Genomic DNA, 9,492 nt, shown 5'->3' with positions numbered 1-9,492 from the left:
ATCATATGTAATCCTGGTAGAACAGCCACAAGAATTAGCTAGCAGCTGTGCCTTTTGTTTAGATCACTGTCCCTGAAAAGGCTGATGTCAGGCTGCCCTTTGAGCCAATTCACATGGCTTTCTCTTCTTGCTCTAACAAAGGCCACAGAGGTTTGCTTCAATTGTCCAACCCATGATGGGGTTGGGAACATCTGCTCACAGAATGGTGCCCTGTTCTTTTGTACAATTCAAGATATCTAACTTTTCAAATTACAGGTAGTCGCTAGTTTCTGCCTCCAAAGACTGACTGGAGCAAACAGAATCCTTTCTAGCCTGTATTTTATAGTTTCTGTTATAGTAGCTGAGAGTCCTGTAAAAGGCTCATTATGAATCTCTAGCACAATCACAAATCACAGGTAGTTCTTGTGAATTGCTTGTGCACTAGTAGATTTCTCAAGAAGGCCCTCAGCTGGTGTAAACTTGCATAGTTTCATTGATTTTACTAGAACTGCACTAGTTTACATCAGGTGAGTGGCTGGTCCCCAGATAGCTAAGGTCAGAACTGGGCCTTACATTTCTACAATTAATGCAACAAATGGCGATCAGGTAAGGGTGAAAGTGCTTGTGAGACTGATTTTATGGCTGAAATATTGACATCCTTTGTTAACCTGCCAGTTCAGCATCTGAACAAAAAAACGATTTTTTCGAGTTGATCTGAAACAACATTTTTTTGAAATTTTCAGCAAACTGAAAAAGTACAAAACCTTTGGTTTTGAGTTGAACAAAATGTTTCATTTGATACAAAACAAATTGTTTTGTTTCTTTTTTGAGGGTTTTTTTAACCTTTTTTATAAAACTAAAGTAAAGTTCAAAACAAAAAGTAATTTTGAATAAAAATACTGAAACATTTCATTTAGAAAATAGAGAAATGAAATGTTCTGATTTTTTTTAAAATTTTTTGTGTGTTTGTTTCTGACTGACAGAATCTGGCAAATTCAGCAAACATGTGCAAAATGTTTCAGTCAAGCTGAATCTGCATTTTTGACCATAAAAGGTATGTCTGAAAAATTTCACCCAGCCCTAGCTTTAGCAAGGAATTACAGAATAATTTGAACAGTTAGGAAGTAAGGACATCCCAGTAAAAATGGCCATTGACATATAGAGCACATAAGGGAATACTTGAAAAATCTGAACATATACAAATCCTGGAGATATTCTAAAAGCCTTTGCAGAAGGTTTCTGGGGAGAGCGGCCTTATTCCATCCTCCATGGTAGGACACTTTACTTTCTCTGGCCCCCTAAAAGACCAATCCAGATAGTCACTTCACACTATCAGATGAAGAGAGGACTGAGCACTTTGCACAGCTGTTATGAAGGTTACAGGTGTTTGTATGTACTTAAGCCACTTTGTTTTCAATTTAAACAGAATTGTACTGAAAAAATCTTGGATTTTACAAAAAGTATTATTCTTTTTTTTCCGATTTTCACCCTACTTTTATATCATTCAAATATATTAAAAATAACTTGTTTTATTAGGAAAATACATTACATATGATGTGTTACGATAATACATTAGTCTGTGTGTATATGCAAAGATGCCTGTTAAAGTATGGCTATGTATTAGTCTAGAAAATACATACTATAAATAAACAGGCACACAAACATGAGCATCAGAACGTACTGATGGATCTCACACCCACCACATACACATTTCAAGCTGTTAGCAGATAACACTTTAAAGATCTGACACACAACAATGGGAAGAAAATGAAAATCTGTATCAGACTACGTTTCGGAACACAAGGAAGGATTCAAAAGTTTTAAAAAACAAAAACAGGAGAAAAGGATGAAGTTGAGCGTATGCACTGCAAATGGTCTGGCCCAATTATTAAATGTAAATATTTATAAGCTAATAGTTCTAAGTCTACAACACTAAACTGTTTATTCAAATGAAAAGTTTTATTTGGGGATTAGAGATATATTGTTTTCTTAAACTCAGAGGTGGCATTGTGTTTTGAGTTCTGTTTTAGTTTTGCAGCAAATCAAATTGAATTCCATTCATCAAAGCATTAATCTACTGAATACCTTTTCCCCCGTCCTTCCATCCACCAAAATAAACCCTGATATTTACCCAGGAAAATCATTATTAGTTTTTTTCCACCAATTTTTACCTTTGTTTATTGTAGTAATAAACACTGATACATTTCTGGGAAATATTAAATAAAATAAAACCCTAAAACGAAGGGCCCTTCTTATACTCTACCTCTACCCTTTTTACAGAAGGATTAGCTTTCCCTGGGGTCCTTGCAAGGGTTCTGTTTGCCATTCTCCCTTTGCCCTCAGAGAGTGCTGTGGCCTACAACTCTCAGCACCTCCTACTCCCTTCAGAGGCAGATTTGCCCCTAGCTGGTCCCAGTCCAGAGATTGGGGCCATAGTCCTGGGGTGGGGGGAAGGGTTACAGACATCCCATTGGAAGAGACTCAGCACACAAAACCCAGTTATCCACAGTTCTGCTATGGCTCTTTCCCTCTCTCCCACTACAGCCTAGCTACATGTGTGCACAGACAAGTACCAAGAGAAGGCAGATCCCCACTGAAGGGGTTGTTTTTGGCATGAACCACCCTGCCATTCTCTCTTGGCCCCCCTGCACCTGCTCAGACACAAAGACCTAGCATGTCTGGGATGCTCATGAATGGCTTTTCTTCCACTGGCCACGCCCTAAAGCTTGTGCTGCTGTCACCATCTAGTGGTAGGAAATCATATGGCCACCGTTTTGCCTGGCATCTAATTGATCCTGGGGAAAGAACAGGTTAGATTGTGATAGGCTGATGTAGGGGGCAGAGCAGAGACACACCACCCTATATGGATCTCTAGAGGAACTGTACCACAGGAAGGCACCATCTTACCCCAGTGAGACCAGGGCAGGGGGATCTGAGACTGCTGCCCAGGTACATCTGGTCTATTCTGCACCTCAGTGTAAAGCGATGTGGGGCTCAGACCTTGCCTCCTGCCCATGCTCTCTGTGGTGCCTGAGGAAGCGTCTTTGTGCTCTCCCCATGGCAGGCATTGCAGTAATGGCAATGGTTTGGAGAAGGAGCTTTTGTGCATTCCCACACTGCACAGTGCCATATGGGCCTCTCACAACCTGACTCTAAGTAAGCAGGAAAGATGGTGTCTTTCCAAACAATGTGTTCATCTATTTGAAGGCCAGAATGGATGGTTATGGTCATGTAGTCTGACCTCCTGCATAATGCCTACCAGAGAACATCATGCAGTAATTCCTACATCACGCCCATGACTTCCATTTGAGCTAGAGCAGATCTTTTAGAAAGATACTCAGGCTTGATTTAAAGACTTCAGGGAATTGAGAATCCACCATGTCCTTAGGAAAGCTGTTCCAATGGTTAATTACTAAAGCCGGTCAAAATTTCTCTGAAGTAAAAGGCTGATTCAAAGAAAGTGCCAGAAGGTATCAAGTTTGTTGAAATTTTCACAGGAAATGATTGAATGGGAGGGAGGGGGTTGCAGTTACGGACTAATCCAGAACAGCTGAGGAGACACTCACAGGAGCAATGTCTCCCCTCCTTGCCCATCTGCTGGAGCAGTCCACTGTTGTCACAGGGGAGAGAAGGGGGCTCACACAGGCTCAGATTTGGGCATATTTTCTCATTCGACAGCAGATGAGAGAGGGGGCAGCAAATACCCCCGGCCGTGTGGAGTTGCAGGACTTCTACCCCTAAAAGCAGATTTGTAGTAGGTAGCATGCAAACTAGCTCAGTGAGCTGCATAACCTCAGAGGCCATTGCCTGAAGGGAGAAGCGGAGCAGGTGCATGTAGGGCAGGTGTGGTAGGTCTGAGTGGTCTGTCTGAATACCTTTGGAAATCTGTGTTGGGCTGGTGATTTGCCACTGAGACAGCACTAGCATAGGGGTTTTCTAGACCTCTCTAGCTGTCACAATCTGAACAGTTCCCTAGCTGTCATGCTGCTGCGGTAAATCCCTTCTCATTTACTTGGTGAGTCATGACGAGATCCCCATCAAATAAATGGAGGTATAATACACTAATACAAAAGTACTGTCCCCCCAGCAACACCCTCCAGATGTAAACCAGTGCACTGATTCTAAACTGGCTGACATACTACAAGCTTTGTGTTGTTTAACATCTTGGGGCCAAATTCAGCTGTGTTGGGGGCACAGCTCCACCAGCATCAGTGGAGTTGTGCTTCCTTACACCAGGGCTAGATGTGGTCCCTTTCTTTCTGTCTCCTTCCTCTCTTCATACTCAGTTTTCTGTCCTCAAAAGCTGCAGCAGAGGAAGGAAGTCCAAAAACAGGGTCATGTAGGAGTTTTCAAGCTGAATGGCAAATCTACATCCATGTCAGTCATGCTCAGCACACCCCCTCACCAGGACCACCAAACACTACATTTTTAAAGGATTATTGCATTATTCAGGGCTTCAGCTCACTCATCCCTGAGCCCTTAGAATACTGCAATAATCATCCAGAAGTTAGCTGGTTGCCATTTCTTATGCCTTGATTAACATCACAGCTGTGAATACAGGAGACTCAAAGCCCACAGAAACACCCATCCCAGTGGTCGCTTTTACTAAATGATGCAGTTAAAGTTGTAAACCAGTTTCAGTTCTTTCCCCTGTTTTCCCTTGCTGTGTGCTTTCTGAAAAATTCTTATTTTAGGATGAAATTGTCCATGCTCCATCTCAGCTGCAATGTGATTCCCCCACCTCCACCCACGCCAAAATTTGAGGGAAATCCACATAGTCATTTCTGAGTTACTCAAGGTGGGAAAAAAATTTCCTTTTGTAAAAATGTATTCTCCCTTCCTTCTCCCATACAGATAATGTAAAAGCAACTGGATTTTTTAACTTGCACATGTGCTCCTTGATCTGGAGGCTCACAACAAAGCTTAAAAAAATTGTTTGGGTAATTATAAAATTTATAATTTAGGTGATTGACAAATTATTACTGAGTATGCTCAGAGGGCGTTCTGCATCTGGGAATAGTTGGAGCTCAATAGAGAGCTCTGGCCACACCCCTCTCTCTAAGCATGCTCCTCGGATGTCCTCTATTCAAAGGGCTGAGAAGGTCAGCTGATAGATATTAGGAACATAAGAACTGCTATAGTGCATCAGACTAATGATCCACTGTACTGACACCAACAGAGTTCAGTACCAGCTGCTTCAGAAGAAGGTACAAGAAACCGCCAAATTATGAAGCAACCCACCCAAAGATGAAGCATCTCCATCACACTACGCAGATTGTGGTTGGCTTTTGTCTTGAGGCATAAGAGCATTTACAGGGCTTTACCAAAATTGCAAAGTGGGAGGTGGCTTTGTAACTGCATCATTCAATAATCTTTGTTTCATAACACACCTCCTTTATCTGCCCAATGTTAATTTATCTCAGACCTAATCACTGGGCCCATTACAGCCCTTGAATGTTATCACTGCTACTCCCATGAAATTACCTATAGCTCGTATTTACTTTGTTGTTGGCAAATACAATGCACACCCATAATAGCAATTTCCAACTTCTTCTGACTGAATCAAAGGAAATCCAACCTCTTCTCCTTCTCCACATGACTTGCAAAACTAGTCAAGATAATGTGAGGGCCTCACAGTACATGGTATTTGGGGAACGAGTGGGCTGGTTTTTCTGCACCTCTGGGTGGGGTTTTCAGAAGCACTCAGTGTTAGCTTAACTCCCCTCTGTCCCCTTGTGCATCAATGGGTTGGTGCCTTTAACTTCAGTGGGAGGACAGTTGGACCAAAGCAGAGTGCCTTCTGCTTGCCCTCTGTGAGCACTCCATGGGGTTAGATGTATTATGGTGAGTCTGGTGGATACTGACGGTACCTTTGCCCAGTCCTGACCCTGGGCTACTCTGCAGGCTGGTTCATCTTTGACAGCCCCAGGAGCCTGTGTAAGTTACAGCCACCTCCCCAGAGTGCCCTGCAGGTCTCAGCCTACCCCAAATCTCCACAGCACTGTACGCTGTGAATTCAACCCCAACGTACTGCCTCCAGCCACACTCCTACACCAGGGCTGGTGAAGGAGTCATTTTATGGCACCCCTATGGCTCTTTCCACAGTGCCTGCACTAGAGGAATCTTCTCCCTGGAGCAACCAGGGCTTGTAGGGTCCCTTTACACCTCTCCAGCCCTTTTACACAGCGTAAAGGGACTGGGATGAGGGTGAGGATCTTGTACAAGGTGTCCAGCTTGCCATCCACCCTGCCTGTGCTCATAGCCTTCTCTAGCCATCAGCACCCAGAGCTCCTGCTCCTTGCAGCCAGCATCTTTCCTTCCCATGGTACAGAAGGGTGGTTGCTGGATGTGTCCCATAGGGCTGAGCCAGGGCATGAGGACACACAATGATACTCTGCCCCAGGTGCCTCTGCCAGTTTCTGAAGATTTTAAGCTTTCTTTTATAAACAAAGGCCCAGGTCCTAGGCTGGTTTCACCCTACACACTTCAGTGGAGCTACACCAATGTGTGGCAGCTCAGGATTTAGCCCCCCCCCCCCCCAAATTTCTAGCTATTTTGGATGTGAAGAAAACCTTCTGAACATGATCCACTGCAGAGAGACTGAAAGCAGTTCTAAGTGAGTCGTTAACCGCCCCGTTCATCACAACAGGTAGTGTTAATTCCGAATCCTAACAACGACACTGTAAATGTCAATGTTAACTATTTCATCATGTAAAAGCGACAAAGAGTTCCATGGCACCTTATAGACTAACAGATGTATTGGATCATAAGCTTTCGTGGGTGAATACCGTGACAAAGTTCCTCCTCTACCTTGATGGGTCTTGCGCTTATTAGAAGATTTGCTCACCTCGGAGATTCACAGCAGCCCTCAGTTTGGCCGTTTTCATGAACCCACAGTTCAGGTCAACTTCTCCTATGTCAGACCAGGAATTGGTAGGTTTGGGGGGGAACCCGGGCCCGCCCTCTACTCTCGGTTCCAGCCCAGGGCCCCGTGGAATGCAGCTGTCTAGAGTGCCTCCTGGAAGAGCTGTGCAACAGCTACAACTCCCTGGGCTACTTCCCCATGGCCTCCTCCCAACACCTGCTTTATCCTCACCATAGGACCTTCCTCCTGGTGTCTGATAATGCTTGTACTCCTCAATTCTCCAACTATACGTTCTCACTCTCAGGTACTAGTGTCTCTTGCTCCCAGCTCTTCACACGTGCACCACAAACTTAAGTGAGCTCCTTTTTAAACCCAGGTGCCCTGATTAGCCTGCCTTAATTGATTCTAGCAGCTTCTTGATTGGTTGCAAGTGTTCTAATCAGCTTCTCTGCTTAATTGTTTCCAGAAGGTTCCTGATTGTTCTGGAACCTTCCCTGTTACCTTACCCGGGGAAAAGGGACCTACTTAACCTTGGGCTAATATATCTGCCTTCTATTACTCTCCTGTAGCCATCTGGTCCGACCCTGTCACAATACCCACGACATCGGATGGTCACTTCTGCAGAAACATCCAGCCACACTGTGTATGGGGGATTGTAGGCAGAGCATGAGCAGAGTACTACCATGCCTTCTGCTGCCCAACCTCTTGGGCTATCTGAGACAAGGCATTAGGGAGGTAGGACTGCTTGAAAAAGCAGAGGCATTGCTCTTATGCTTTCTGCTGCGGGGTTGGAGGGGAATGTGTCATTTTAAAAATGGCTTGTTAGAGACACACCAGGTTTGTTTTTTTCTCTTGGCCTGAATGAAAACTGGTGCCATAGAGTATTTTTGGACAGGTTGAGTGGTTCATTTTCAAGTTATTCATTATGGCCCAGATCATGTCCACTTAGCCTCTTCTCAATTAGCTCTGCCCCCCATGACATCCCTCCTTCTAAAGATATAGCAATTTTGGGGGAGTCCCATAGATTTCATTGTGGAGGGCCTACCACTTGACAAGGAGGAAGATACCCTTCCTGCATGATCCAGGCTGTTGGCCTCTGATAATTCTGAGAGCTCCCTATTATAGTCCATAGACTCCCTAGCAGACTCAAAACCCTGCCATCCACAAGGCTTGTCTTGGAAGTTTTTAAGCTGGCTGCTGTAGTTACCTGCTGATGTTTTAAAATCAGGAGCTGAAATGACTGGGGTAAACAATTTTAAGAAGTGAGCAGGCATAGCTTTGAAGAAACTCTGTTACACTTTTTGCCAGTTGAAGATCAAGATATGCCAATTAGTACCGCTGTGATCACTTACTAGCTTACTGGATAAAAATAGTCCTACACAGCAGAGTTGCCAGCAATTTTCCTTAACATAGGTACCACCCTACCACCAACATTCCCAGTCAAAGAGTTTTATTAAGGCTGAATTTTAAATATGTATCAATTACGTAAGAAAGAAATCTTATTAGAATGTTGTAGGTATAATACACACACACACACAGAGGAAATTCTAAGTTTCAAATTTCCAAGGACCATATTCTGCTCTCAGGTTATATGAGGTAGCTTCCTGACTCACACTGGTATAACTGAGAAGAGAGTTTTGCTGCAAGGGTGTGAAAGCCTGAATATTCATAGTTATGATTCCACAAGCAAGCTTAACTCTAATTAGTGCTTAGCCTCCACCCATCCACTACCAACCCCTTCATACCCCACCTCCATATTGCTTCGCGACGCTTCCCCTACAGATTGCAATCCACCTTCCAGAGTGTAAATAGAGATCTGCACTCACATAAGCACATCTCATATGGGCCTCTGCTTCATCTACCCACAAATTGCCAATGAGAACTCAGACATTGTATCTTCCAGACATATTCAAGAAACAATATTTCTATCCACCAGGCTGCTATTAACCAGACAGTTTAGTGTATATAGGACCAGTTTCTGCCATCTTTACTCATACTGATTAATAGTCTACTCCACGAGTAATGCTACTGAAATCAGTGGAGCTACTTGCAACATAAAGATAGTACTGAACTTGAGTAGGGTGGCAAAATATGGCCCTTGAGTACTGTAGTACTCCTCATTCACCTCCTGATCTGACTCAGACAGTGCACCATAGAACACGTATCATAGACCTGCATGAACTCCCAAACATATGCCCAAACACCAGGGGTGAAATCCCATCCCCACCTCAGTCAGTGGGAGTTTCACCATTGATCTCAGTGGGGCCAAGTTTTTACTCCAAAAATAATTATGATATACTTTACTAGACCTCAACCCCAGCTAAATCTTGGGTATACAGCATGACAGGCAGGGATGGGGGCTAGGAGATAATATTTGTTGAACCCTACCTATGAATTCCTAGATTCTCAAACATTTGCTATTCTAGAACTAATATGCTCTAATAGGTCTTAGTGTTAAGTAACTGATGTGCATTTTGAAGACTGTTATTTATTATTACACCCAAAATACTATGTTAAATGGATGTTAAGGTTGCAAAATCAAGGAATTGTCATTTAGGAGAAGCCAAAATTAAGTTTGTCCTTATGCCTTTTACACGGGAAACCTTAATTCTCGCATTTCCAAACTTTTTCTGTGCTTGACTTTGCAA

Source organism: Dermochelys coriacea, chromosome 9 (assembly GCF_009764565.3).
Source record: "Dermochelys coriacea isolate rDerCor1 chromosome 9, rDerCor1.pri.v4, whole genome shotgun sequence".
Taxonomy (NCBI): Eukaryota; Metazoa; Chordata; order Testudines; family Dermochelyidae; genus Dermochelys; species Dermochelys coriacea.
The sequence above is the reverse complement of the archived record's forward strand: the minus strand, read 5'-3'. Positions refer to the sequence as shown.